Source organism: Dreissena polymorpha, chromosome 2 (genome assembly GCF_020536995.1).
Source record: "Dreissena polymorpha isolate Duluth1 chromosome 2, UMN_Dpol_1.0, whole genome shotgun sequence".
In the NCBI taxonomy this organism is placed as follows: domain Eukaryota; kingdom Metazoa; phylum Mollusca; class Bivalvia; order Myida; family Dreissenidae; genus Dreissena; species Dreissena polymorpha.
In genome coordinates this window covers 79,391,971-79,406,973 of record NC_068356.1, presented here as the reverse complement: position 1 = coordinate 79,406,973, position 15,003 = coordinate 79,391,971, and the positions used below count along the sequence as shown (strand labels likewise).

The following is a 15,003-nucleotide window of genomic DNA, read 5'->3' as shown; positions in this document are numbered from 1 at the left end:
GATATAAATTAGTGCGTACCTATTTTTTTGATTTTCAGCTCTTGTTCAATTTTGGATCGAGAGAAGGTTTTCAATACCTAAAATATTAAACGTCAGTGATATACAACTGTGTTAAATACAAAACTTCGATCATTATGGACGAAAATGACGAGACACCGTTTTATAAACTAATAGTTTTTTGTATATTGTTCAATAGAGAAAACAATCTCTTTTTCACAATGTCAGATGGGTTTTCGTGTTCTCATTCTATTTTTTTAGGTTTTGTATTATTTTGGAATAAATATACATGAATTCCATACACAGTTATATGTGGATTGACCTGAAAGCGAGAATAAGCTATTTTGTTAGTCTTTGCACGAGCGTGAATAAACGATGCATTAGGAGAGAAGGACTTCATTCGTAAGTACTTGAAGAAAAAAAAATAGAGAAATGGAAGTGGAGATAGAGTGGCAGAACGAGTTGGGAGTAAGATTTAGAGGTAGCTGGGGAGCAAGTGAGAATTATGCAGAATTGGTAACGAGAGGATCTTATCGAAGCGTTAAGATTTATAAATAAAGGTATGCACTGCTGCCAAAATAGTGCAGTTGTCTGCCAAAGTATGAAGACGATTTCCAAAAAGCACAAGGTGGGAATGCAGAAGTGCGATACAGAGTTCAAGGGGCGCATTCGAATGGTCACGAACAATTGACAGCGAAAATAAAGTTCCTATTTATTTGTTTATTTTTTTATTATACCTGATTTGTATAGCGCTCTTTTCACACATAGCTGTGCGTTCAAAAGCGCTTCACATGAAATTACATGACATAATTCAGTATAAAATACAACGTAACCAATACTAACCATATAACAAGATGTAAAAACATAATAGGTAAAAACATACAACACGGTTGAAGGATTTCATCTAAAAGTACTAGAATTAAAAAATCAATTGATTAAACGTACATTCCATTGGTAAAACGGACCCTTAAACAGAGCATGACATTAATTCAGCAGTAGAATGTTAAAAGATAAAGGGGAAAACAATATGTTCTGACTGATAACACATGAAAACAGCTAACAAGAATATAAAAATGTGTGATTGGCAAGGAAGGATGGTGATCGAGACATGACACTAAACTAAACTAAACTAGCCAGTGTAGGTCCTTGAAAACAGGTGTGATGTGCTCATATCGAGAAGTCTTTGAGATAACTCTAGCTGCACAATTCTGAACCTTCTGAAGTTTGTCTAGTTTGTTCTGTGGGGCACCGTATAACAGCCTATTGCAATAGTCCAGCCTGGATGTCACCAGTGAGTTGACAAGTGATTTTGTGGCATCTTGTGTAATGTATTGTTTAATATGACCAATTTGACGCAGCTGTGTGTAACACGATTTACCGATAGAGTTTATATGCGCATCCATGCCCATTCAGGAATCAAACCAGGCCTCTAAATTTCTGACACAGTCGGATGGTTTGATGTTTGTGTCACCTACAATAATGGTAATATCACTCACATGTTGAGAATTGTGTTTTGAGGAGAACACGATGTCTTCTGTTTTTTCAGCGTCAATTTGAGCATGTTTGCATTCATCCAGGTAGTTATGTCTTTCAAGCATTGTTCTACGCGGTGTATTGTTTCAGATTGTTACAGTTTATCTTTAGGTTTGAAGGACAACTTAAAGATAGACCTAAACCTAGCTGTTTCTTCTTTGACACAAGAGCAACGAGGTGATTGTATAATGTTTTTACTAAATATGTCATGTGAAAGCACATTGACATTTGTTCGCAGTCGCGTATGGTTTATCTATGATTTACGTTTGACATGATAAGAATATTATCGACTTTAGACCCCTGATGATGGAAGACCTTTTTTAAATGAGAAGATAGATGTTGCGTTCGAGATTTCGGTTGGAAGGGTGATTTATGCACGAGTAGTTGATGGGATAAATAAAAATTGTAGTATAGTGCAGTTCTAGCTCTTGGAATCGAGAGTGATTAATTATTCCTAAATTATAGCGGTCGGTGGTATTCGTGGATTTTTATATAGATCAGAAATATAAATTTGGGTAAATTTGTTAGTAATTTTGTTAAAAAAAGACAGTGAGTTTATGTTAAGCTGAACAATTACTTTAAGTTTCCCATTGGATTTCTTCCAATAGCTTTTGAAAAGAGATTTCTTGGAACATGTAACTTTTCGTGCAGCCTCATGTTGGACGTTTTCTAATAGTTTTTGTCTTGTAATGAGCAGTTGTCATAAATGACATCGCCGTATCCGAGCACGGGGCGTAAAAAAGGTAAAGATAATGGTTTCCTATTAGGAAAGTTCTCAAGTAAATTTTAACTTTTTCATTGCGTTCATTGTTGTGTTGGCCTTATGAACAATGTACTCAATATTGGTAATCCATTGTAGTTGTTGTCTTGCAACTTATAACCGGTGACTCCGTTTACTAAGGAAACAAACAGATAAGCCATGTTTTAGCCCGTCTGTTGATTCTTTCGAGATCGGATTAAGTATAGCTTCAGCGTTGACTGGCTTGTCAACTACAACATAAAAGTTATTGTCGTCTGCAAATAACCTGATGTTTGCTTTAATACCCTTGACATTATCATTAATGGAGTTTAAAAAATTAAGAGGCCCTGAAATTTAGCCCTGGGGTTACTCCAGCGTTGATATGAGATCAATTGGATTCTGCGGTTTGAAAAACAACTTTTCGTTTGATGTTCGTAAGGTACAATATGAACCAGGATAAAAGGCTACCCCTTATGCATATATTGGTAATTTTAAACAACAATCCCCTATGCTATACACCGTCCCATGCTTTGCTTCTGTCGCCGATTATAGCTCTGACCTCTATTTCAGAATCGCTAAAGAAGTAAAAGAGTAACGTAAGCTGGTTAACTGTTGAGTCACCATGGGTAAATCCAGATTGTAACGGGGTGACGATCTAATGAGTGTGTAGGAAATTAAATGTATGTTTTATTTCAAATCTTTCGAATACTTTTCCAATTGTGCTTAGTAAGGAGATGGGACGATAATTTGCTGGTAGGATGAGTTTCCTGATTTGAATATTGGGGTGACAAAAGCTTCTTTCCATGGTTCTGTGAATACAGTGGTGCGTCAGAAAGTATTGAAAAAATCACTTAAAGGAACAGAGAGTTCAGTTGAAAGTTATCTTAGAATGCGATTGTTTACTGAATCTTGACCAGAAGCTTTGTTTAAGCCCCGTAACACTGGTTTGATTTCAGTTGGAGTAACCTCGAGAAAACTCAGAGTTTCGTTGTGTTGATATGTGTTCTTGCTTAACTAAGGTTCTTCTGATTCGTTATTAAGAAGACATTTAGGACAATAGCCTTTAGTGTGTCGTTTTCAATAATTAAAGGGACCGTCAACCGCGATTGACGACAAAATAAAAGTTATAAAATACCGTATTTTTTACAAGTATTAGTTTATAATGTATAGAATATCACGACTGGTATATAACATAACTTGAAATAAGCTGTTAAGTTTTCATATTTACAGTATATTCGGTAATACATTTTACTGGGTACAGATACCTACCAGTCAACTTTAAATAACGCAAGTAGATCATGATCGTCAGGTGGTAAACCCAGGTATGCAAATTGTGCATGCGTAGGGAATTGTATATGTTAAAAATAATATGATCAATCTTCTTGTGTTATTTATAGTGTGTTTATCATTACGTCAGCTTTTTGCTCGATGTACTTTCGATTACACATCGCGAAATTCTTTTACCGAATATACTGAAAATATGAACTTTTTTCAAACAATGTAATATACCAGTCGTGATATTTTAATCAATATAAACTAATAATTGTAAAAAATACGGTATTTTAGAACTGTTCTGTTTTCGTCAATCGCGGTCTCTTTAAATTTTTGATGGGGTATAGACGATGTCGCGTTGGGTCGAAAAAAAAGCTTTTTAAAACAAAACTAATATTATCTAGAATTTTGCATTTATTGTAGCTTTTCAACCAACGTGTCTTGGTGATTAAGTGTTTCGCGTCTGATTACGGCCACAACTTTGTTTCGCAGTCTAAATATACACCAGTCTCGTTTAAGGGTTGTGATTTTTGCTTTGCGAAAAAACTGTCGGCGGCAAATATGAGATTTTGTATGTGATAATTCAAGTTGGATCGATTGGGCCAAACGTTATTAGTCTGTTTTGATGATAGAATTCCGCCGCTTTTAACAATTGTAGTGATTCCCGTGTCAACAGCAAGATGTATAGATTTCTATAGCAGAGTGTGGAGGTGTATCTGAAGGTCTGTAAACTACAACAATCAGGGTATGTTTAGAAAAGGTACTCATGTCGATCCATATTGATTCAGTACCCTTCATTTGGTCTTTTGTGAGATATAATACTTTTAATGTATACTGGGACACCACAGCTACTGACTCCAGTACGATCTTTTCTTTCAAGGGGTGAAAATCAGATATGTGGGACGTTTCGGTAAGCACTGTTTCTGTGAACGATTAGATTTCGAAATCCTTAACTTCAGTATATAACATTTCTAGATGATACTTTATACGTTGTAGTGCATGAAGGATAAATGGTTACTTAAATCAACTGATTGAAGAGAAGAGGTATGTGATGTTGAAGCAGACTCGTGATTCTGTGTGGCTATAGGACCGGAATTTGGGTGGCTTTCACTACATAATAAGATTAGTAGCGGGTGGCTATCACGACATTATAAGATAAGTAGTAACATGTAGGTGACGGCACAACCGAGTAAATAAATAGTGAGTTGAAGTAACACGTATGTCAGATCGATATTGTTGAATGTCTGAGATTATGATATTTGAATTGATATACGGTGTTTATAGTCGGCGACCGTGATGGTTTGCAAATGATGTAGGATACAATACATCTCCACACGAAAGAGGACCATGGTTCTTAAAAAACGATTGCAAGATGTTATTGGTTTTTAATAGCATATTTCCCGTGTAAACGCAAAACTTGCTTATCATCATGTAATTCCTGATCTTAAAAAGCATTCTCGTTAGGCACGATAAAAAGTAATTGAACGATCGGAAGTTTCGATAACAAATTACATTTATACCAGACTCCGTGAGTTGCTCCATGAAGTTTAGTGTTGGGGGATAAGAACGAAAGACAGGAAAAAAGAAAAGCGTATAGGCATGTCTCGATTAAAGTAAGAGTGTTCATATAATACGAATGGGGTGGTTTTTAAAGTTTTTTATTAAGTGTTCTGACACAAGGTAAATCACCGTTGAGGCGTATTGATTATAAGGAACAGTAAACTGAATGCAGTACCCTATATCTTGTTAAACCCATTTATGCCTAGCGTCTAGAAAAAAGGCCTTTGCAAACAGCGTAGACCCAAATGAGACGCCGCATGATGCGGCGTCTCTTCAGGGTCTGCGCTGGTTGCTTAAAGTAATTTCTGTACGAAATATTCTGATAAATATACTAGACATCCCTAATTTTTGGAAATAAATTGATCCAATTTAGAAGGATGGGAGAGTCCGCTATGCATAAATGGGTTAATGTGTTGGTCCTTTTGATATTAAACCCGCATCATTGCAGCTTTAGTACGAAAGCGATAAACTAGGGAAACCGTCGGGTTTTTGGTGTGCTAATGTATGCGTGCATGTGTGTGTTTGTGTGTGCGTGCGTTGGTGAATTAGTTTGGAAGTGTTGAGCCGTGTATGTGTGTGGGAGGTGTGCATGTGTGCGTTAAAGAGTGTGATCTCGTGGAACATAGCCAAGTCACACACCACAAGTGAATCTAATGACCTACGTATACATCCCGGGATGAAATGGGCTATTTATTTCTAACCACCCATGACTTGCAGCGCATGACACACAACATATAGCTTGACTATTCAAATTATTCCTGTATGGAAGATAACTAATGTACCTCCATTGTCGTGGAAGAGGTGATCTTCGCGAAGTGATTCTGGTACATAAATAGACCAATAGTCTTTAACCAACTGTCGACGTCTGTCTGAAGCCAAAAATAAGACAACACGCATGCGTGCAGTTAAAATACGTTTTAATATATTGTTAACAAAGATATATCAAGAAATAATGGATATCGTATCAACAAACTTATAACAAACGCATTGAAATCGCTCAAATAATATCGATCATAAACCGTACAGTTTCTACTCATAAAAGGGGAAGCCCCTGATATAAATCGAAAACACTACAATCGTGCCAAGACATTGCCTTCGCACATGAACACTATGGTATGTATTTCTTAAAACCAAAATAAACCAAAAACTTAAAACCAAAATACTTTTCAGTGAGATAAGCCTATTTTAGCTCTTAAAACCATTCACAAACTACGATCCAAATTACATAAACATCATTTTGATCCAATATTGCAATAGTTTAATTTAAAAAAAAAAGATTTACAAAGGCAGGACGATGGATATATCACAAACGTTGTTTAAAAAATTAAACAGCAAGCGTGCTTCAAATAGTTCAAAGATGGCAATATTGTAGTGGATTTGATTTCCACCTAGGAACCAGCGGTTCCAAATCCCAATACGTACATGTTAGTTTTAACTACATGTAGATAGATATAATGTCCTTAACAAGCATGCCACGTTGGTCTTTCTACGGCGGTAACCCAATTTGTATTTGTTTTGAGTGTATCTATTACATAGTTTTGTATTGGTTTAGTGTGTGAAACTTTTGTGATATTTTTGTTATATTTTAAACGTGCCCTTGACCGTTCTCTGATATCCGTACCGGAACTTCCACAGCGACTTCGAAGTCTGGTAGTTTCTTGATCTTCTCCATCAAGCAGTGTTTTTGTACCAAACCTGTGGAGAAGGACTACGGGAATTCATTTTTCCTAATGTTAAGTATTAAATTAACGTTTTAGACAGTTTGATTTTCTGTTCATTCTTTGCATATGTCCTTAAACTATTTTGCATCATCAACATCAAACGTATAAGGAACAAATAACGATTATTTAAGGCTTGTCAGACATTCAAAGTACCCAACACTCAATCTTTTCCCCCAATTTGTTCATAACCATCTATTGCATCATTTACTCACTGTTGCTATCTCACAAAATCACTACAAAAAAGGTATCAATTTCTATTCATAAGTAATTTTTAAAATGATTTCAACAGCTTAATAAATTAATGTGACGACTATCATGCAAACATTAATTTCTTAAGACAATTGTACATCTTTGAAAGTCTGCATCAACATGAACTCTGATAAGAAATTTCAAACTTTTTTATACTACACATATTGGTACAAATATTTAATTTCTCATGTAAATCATCTTCTTATCTCTTCTTCATGAAACAAAAATGTACATGATTGATAAATTGCATCTATTAAAGTTCCCATTAATTTGATCAATCTAATTGTGGTTCTAAATTTCGAAATGGACACATGTACGTAAATACAAATTAAAAAACGTGTAAATGAATGTTTGCTTCATATTTTGTATCATCTTGGATTAAAACGTTTATCGGTTTAAGTAAACCCATGTGAAAAAACACTACTCAAAATCAACGACAATTTCATGCTGCAATTGTTCGTAAAATAAACTTAACCAATTAAAAATCAGTGTTCCTTATGGTAATTGCCGAAATTTCAACGTCAGATGCTGTCTGGTGAAATAGATGTTTTTAGATACAAAATGCTCGTTTTTATTACGAGACATGAACACTAACATGGTGTTCGTATGTCGTATGAAAAGATATATTCGCGGGAATTAATTGTGGCAACAAATAGATAAAAACGAGCATTTTTGTATCTACAAAAATCTATGTAATCATATCACATCTAGCGTTGAAATTTTGGCTATTGCTATAAGGAACACTGATTGCTAAAGGAACTGTCCAACAGTCAAAAGCGTCGTTCGACGCGAATCGATATTTTGGCGAACTACGAGGATTGCTTATATAGCTAAAAAATACCTCCGCATTTAACGTGAGCGTCGATGGTCGAGTGGTAAAGTCTGGAGACATTTTACTCCAAAACTCCATGACTCTAGGGGTCAGTGGTTCGAGTACGATGTGAACATAAATTTAGTTTTTGTGCAGATTCGTTCATACGACACAAAGACACAATTTTGTTTTACGGATCATTTCGGTTTAGAGGACTTGGTGAGTCGCGTAAGAATATCGAATATAAAATATATTTTATAAACAACTGGTAGCAAGATGAGTTGCAGATAATTGGTCAGTAACCACATTTGAACTAACTATTTTGACCTGTTAATTCGTTTCAGCTCAATTCAACAGTGAAAAATGCCCATAATATCACTTAAAATGGCTTGGCACATTTTTTTCAGACTGTAATGGCATGAACTATTACACAGTCTCTGGGCCTTAAAACGCCTGCCATTGATATGTCTCAAAGCTTCAATAAAAAATCATTGACCACCGGAATCTGTCTTCCTGACAGTTTGACGCAGTGTTGTCTTTAAGACAGGGAGAAATTGACTAGGGAAATAAATGGTCTTGTTCAAACTTTTTTTGTATTTTTTAATGTAATTTCATGAATTTATTAACATCAAAATACGATTTGGAATTGTTTAAAATAAATATACTAGCAAAAAACACATTAGTAACAGTAGTTTGCATTCCGCGGGATTCGAACCCTTCAAATTATTGTTGTTTTACGCACATATTCGGAAAACTTTCGGTGTAAAAGACATGTACGAAATAAAGCATTATTACACGAAAGTCATTTGAGGTATTGACCGGGAGGTCAAGGGTTCGATCCCCACCGTGGGAGCGTTCATTAGATCTTCCCCAAAGACACCAAGTACTGGTTCTAGGCCCAGGAAACGGACTCGAGAGCGTTTATATAAGCCCTTGGCTTTCGATGCAATCGAGCTAAAATAAATAGGTTTAAACTAAAATAAATAGGTTTAAACTAAAGTGTTTGAATAGACCCTTTTCACGATAAGCCAAAACTGATAAGAGGGCAAAGTCACGTGACTTGCAGAATTCAAGAACGAGGCTGAACGTGTATCCATTGCTAATAATGCCACGCAACGCCGCATCTGATTTCAATCAGTCATTCTTTTTTAACATTGGCGACGGAATAATAAAAAAAGTGTTAGTGTTTATGCATTGAAAATATTTTTGATTAAAGTAATGTTTTTTTATTAAATTGTTTGCACACAATTTGACACTGTTCGTTTGAGCATTTGTATCGCGGTGGTTAATCAAAGATCGATCAATAATCTTGTTAATTGATAGATCTGTGTTTTGTTTTGCACCTGTGTTCAGCACAAACCCATAATCTCTTTGTGATCAGATGCTGTGATGTCATATACTAAATAATCTAAGCGCTGAAGGCACTGAAGTTGTTCGCTATTGCATATTCTTATATGATGCAACTCATTTTTCAAAATAATCTTAAAGCTGTTTTTAATCGCAATTTTGAAATAAACAGAATCAATCCAATTTATAAAGTGTGTCTTAACGCACACGTCGAGATGTGTATGCATTGTTTATCATCATATTATGTTATAGAGATAGCATAAACAAAATAACAACAACATCACTCTTTTATAGACGTTATGAAAGCATTAAAATATTATGAAAATGGTATAATGGGAACCCGATTATATAAAATAAAATTTGCAATCACCATCATATTAAATGAATATTGTGGGAATATCGAATACCTATCACACTAAGAATATAATTTCATGATGGAAATTCTCTTTTTAAAAACTTTTGACAACAATTCAAAATAAACGATTCGATTATTGATGAAAATAAAAAAAAATAATCAATCAGCGAGCAGTACATTTTGCTCACAAATTAGGTAGTAATAAAGACAGCGCTGTTGACACGGTGTCAACCAGTCTCTGACCTTAGCATCGGTATAGAACACTCATGCGCTTTTTCGTCGTTTACCGAGATTTTCACTTTAAATGACCTCTACTTAACGCCAGCAGGCACGAATTAATACATTCGACGAGGGCTGTTTGTAAAACATGCATGCCCCCCATATGGGCTGTCTGTTGTAGGGGCAGCCATTGTGTGAACAAGTTTTTTGTCACTTTGACCTTGACCTTTGACCTAGTGACCTGAAAATCAATAGGGGTCATCTGATCATGATCAATGTACCTATGAAGTGTCATGATCCTAGGCAAAAGCGTTCTTGAGTTATCATCAGGAAAACATTTTACTGTTTCGGGTCACCTTGACCTTTGACCTAGTGACCTGAAAATCAATATGGGTCATCTGCGAGTCATGATCAATGTACCTATGAAGTTTCATGATCATAGGCGTAAGCGTTCTTGAGTTATCATCCGGAAACAATTTAACTAATTCGGGTCAATGTGACATTGACCTAGTGACCTCAAAATCAATAGGGGTAGTCTGCGAGTCATGATCAATCTACCCATGAAGTTTCATGATCCTAGGCATATGCGTTCTTGAGTTATCATCCGAAAACCATTTAACTATTTCTCGTCACCGTGACCTTGACCTTTGACCTAGTGACCTCAAAATCATTAGGGGTCATCTGCGAGTCATGATCAATCTACCTATTAAGTTTCATGATCCTAGGAGTATGCGTTCTTGAGTTATCATCCGAAAATCATTTTACTATTTCGGGTCATCATGACCTTGACCTTTGACCTAGTGACCTCAAAATCAATAGGGGTCATCTGCGAGTCATGATCAATCTACCTATGAAGTTTCATGATCATAGGCGTATGCGTTTTTTAGTTATCATCCGAAAACCATTTTACTATTTTGGGTCACCGTGACCTTTGATCTAGTGACCTCAAAATCAATAGTAGTCTTCCGCGAGTCATGATCTATCTAACGATGAAGTTTCATGATCCTAGGCGTATGCGTTCTTAAGTTATTTTCCGGAAACCATTTTACTATTTCGGGTCAACGTGACCTTGACCTTTGACCTAGTAACCTTAAAATCAATAGGGGTCATCTGCGAGTCATGATCAATCTACCTATGAAGTTTCATGATCCTAGGTGTATGCGTTCTTGAGTTATCATCCGGAAACCATTTCACTATTTCGGGTCACCGTGACTTTGACCTTTGACCTAGTTACCTCAAAATCAATAGGGGTCATCTGCGAGTCATGATCAATGTACCTATGAAGTTTCATGATCCTAGGCCCAAGCGTTCTTGAGTTATCATCCGGAAACCACCTGGTGGACGGACCGATAGACCGACAGACCGACCGACCGAAATGTGCAAAGCAATATACTCCCTCTTCTTCGAATGGGGGCATATATGTTTTATAGGCTTATTCGAGAGAAATCCCCTGAAATTTGGCTGCATCACTGTGTGTGTGCACAGGGTAAAGGATGTAACGCTGTTCAATATACGAAATTCCGGACTACTCTTTGCATGTTCAAACGACACATGGACACAAATTGTGGCCCAGGTACAATTGCACGTTAAAATCCATCTCGCAGAATTTCAGGGTATGTACTCGGTCACTAAATTGTCAGGGGAAGACAAAATTGACTATCGATAAACACAGTTTTTCTTTCAAGATGAGAAAAAAATACAAAAATAGTATAGTGTCAAGTTAAGAGGAAAATTGTTTAATTATGTTACCACAAATGATAGCCGTACTCGGTCAGCACGTCTGGAAATTGTTCCTGAATGCCTGAATAGGTATTTGTTCAGTAAAGTGCAACCATGCGTTTGTAATACGAAGTCCCCACACTGATCCGACATTTTTCTAAACGTTCAAACGCGCGGATGCACTTTACTTAAAGGGGCCTTTTCACAGATTTTGGCATTTTTTAACTTATTCATTAAATGCTTTATATCGATAAATGTAAACATTGGATCGTTAAAGCTCCAGTAAAAAATCAAGAATAAAATTAAAAAAAGGAAAAGAACATTGCCCGGACCAGGTTTCGAACCAGTGACCCCTGGAGTCCTGCCAGAGTCCTGAAGTAAAAACGCTTTAGCCTACTGAGCTATTCCGCCGAGTACACATGCTGAACGTATTTTATACCTTATATAAGCAATCTTCGTAGTTTCACAAAATTTAACGACAAAAACAGAACTCTCCAAATTATTCAATCGTTTCGCGTTGCAACGCTTTATAATTTTTAGGTTTTAAAATCGTCAAAAGATGCATATAATGGCTCTATTAGACCATGGTAAATGTTCAGTATTACTGTTTCCTCACAAATATCATAACTAAAACGAAAATTTGCGAATCTGAAACAACTTTTTTCAATTTTGTCAATTTACCAAAGCGTGAAAAGATCCCTTTAAAGTGATATTATGGGCATCTAACAGTTTATAGGTGTCTATCGCAACCGTTGTTTATTTTTGGTGTTTTCACTTCATATACACTTATATTTGTTAATGCAGCATCGACATACTAAAACAATATCCCGAAAAGAGAAAATAATGCATTTAAATATCAACCGTACTTTCGTTTGGCAACTGATCATGCATGTACGACCTGAACCTAAATTTAGTTTAAGTGCAGATTCGTTCACAGATACGGCATAAAGACAAAATTTTATTTAAAGGATCATTTCGGCTTAGAGGACTGGGTGAGTCACGTAAGAATATCGAATATAAAATATATTTGTATAGACAACTGGTTGCAAGTTGAGTTGCAGATAATTGGTCAGTTAACACATTTAAACTAACTAGTTTGACCTGCTAATTCTTTTCAGCTCAATTCAACAGTGAAACATGCACATAATATCACTTTAAAACAATGCTTATTTGTTTTAAAAGATCATGATACCTATAGAAAATTCTTACGAATGAGCGGGCTCTTCAATTTATCAAATTAAAAATTGTGAAATATTTAAAAGAGATCCTTAAAAATGTAAACTGGGTCGCGCTTTATTCTCCAAACACAGATCCAAAAGTCACCCGGTATAGGAACAGTGGCTGGAAAGTGAGCGTCATTTAAAAATAAACAAAAGTAATAACGGGTATACAACAACGAAAAATAACTGTCTTTTCATACCTCCAAACTGATACATCTGTACCCTTATTATGTTTAACAATGGACAATGATATATGCAATGAAAGACATTACACTATTTGAACGAGTTTAAATGTTTGGCATGTATGAGGTGTCTGCTGATTATGTAGAAACAAACGGTGTTGAGCCTCGAGATCTGTTTGTATATACAATTTTCCATGTCAAAGTTTGATGAAGGACTTTTAAGTTTAAAACAGGATGTATATGGAGTAAGAAGTAACAGGAATTCGTACTTGTGATACCAATATATTTTAGTTCTTTCTCTGTCATTTTGCTGATGAAGATAGTGTTCTCAAATCCGTTGTCTTTGAACTTTTTAACCACACTGTCCTGCAATTAATATATAAATAGTTTGTATAAATGCTAAGTACACACCTACACATAAGCAGCTAAAAAGCATTAACTTCATCTTTGGAAGTTGCTTTGTGAGCAGCAGTAAACGCATAATCACCATGGTCATCTTCTCCGTTGAGATTATTGCTATTATCAATAGATGACTGTTAATGATCACCTTACGATTATTTCAATTAATAATAACTATCCTCAGCACAACAAGCAACGTAACTGTTTGCGCTTATCAACAACAACAACATTTTAATCATTCGAATCGCAGTTAGTAAACTGCTTCGTTTGATAAACATCATTAAGTACCAAAGACGTTCTTGAAACAAAGCTACATGTAAAAAATACAATTTCAAGGCGAATATTAAGTTACATGTAAAAAAAAAAGAATTCTCGAACTCGTTCATGCGAATATTAACCAAACCCATGAATACACCAATCCCATTTTTCTAAACTATAGGCTTAATTTTCTTAATATACAGGTCATTTATTGGTGCCATTAACAGGACGGCACATAAGGAGAAGGAAACGATATAATCATTCATATGCGAAACCTTAAGGATAGTTTTATTCTGAATATCACATGTATAATAATGCAAAATAACATACATCTGCATTAAAGCCACGCGCCAGCCATTTTTCAACTGGTTCACCTTTCCCATCGTTAATAGGTTTGTCATCCTCTTCCGCATTGTCGCCTACTGCACGGTCATCATCCACCACGTCTTAAACGAAAATCTATTAATAAACTTCGCAAAGTTTTTCCAGAATCTATTTACATGGGTCAAATTTATATTGTGAATTTAATTATGTGCGACTTCCGTATATTTTCTTAAAAAATATCGCCCGTTGTTAAGTTTAACTCAATACCGCTTTCTTCGACATATAACTTCTAAAATTGAATTCATTTTTAATTGTTCTCAAATAAAAACAAACATGTCCAAACGCGCTTTGATTGTATCAATCAAATGTTTTAGCAATGTGAAAAGATAAATGAAGATTGGGTGCATATTGTATTATTCTACAAAATCTTTAACGATAAGAAAATTTATATAACAACAACAGCCACATAAATTGTGTTGTGTAGACGTGCGCTATCTCATAAAACTAGTAGTGGACGGTTTAACCTGATTGTTTCGCAATAAAACATGCAGTACAGTTCCAATCATGTGTTCATTAATGTTTGAAGAGAGGCATTGCTGTTGAAGACAACATATTGTCCTACTTTCGGTATCTGGCTGTTGATTTATTGACAGCGGTTCCTCTTCCGTTCCGCTCCTAGACCTCGTCGTCTGCTTCCCGATGAAACAGCAGCTACGAACGGATGGAACATATACCAGTGTACACGATAGTTATAAGACAAGTCTAACAATAAAAGAAAAATACTAACGATGATGGAAAATACTTCTTGAAGCACACAATATATAAAGCAAATGTACAAGCAAACCGGGCCGAAACGGGGATCCCAACTACATAATGATTTGTAAATACTCGCATTATTAACAAAATTACAGTTTTCGACCCAAATAATAATATATCTGAGTAAAACATCACATAAAGTTATTCTGAAGAGTGTTGACTTATTCAACAATGGTGCGAGAACTAACACGAATAGAAACAGTTATTCTCAAAACTATTCGGCTACCCAATCAGGGTTAGTGAACTCTCAAGAGCTTGAACACTGCAATCAGCTAAATGCAC

At 35.6% G+C, this 15,003-nt stretch overlaps 1 protein-coding gene across 1 annotated transcript in view; it reads right to left on the bottom strand.

Moving 5' to 3' along the window:
* LOC127869858 (chitin synthase chs-1-like) overlaps positions 1-86 on the bottom strand; it is a 44,090-nt gene extending 44,004 nt beyond the window's left edge. The window contains exon 1 of the mRNA XM_052412517.1: positions 20-86. The gene's annotated coding sequence lies outside the window, so the exon portion shown is untranslated. The remainder of the gene's footprint in view (positions 1-19) is intronic.
* Between the last annotated feature and the right edge of the window lie 14,917 nt (positions 87-15,003).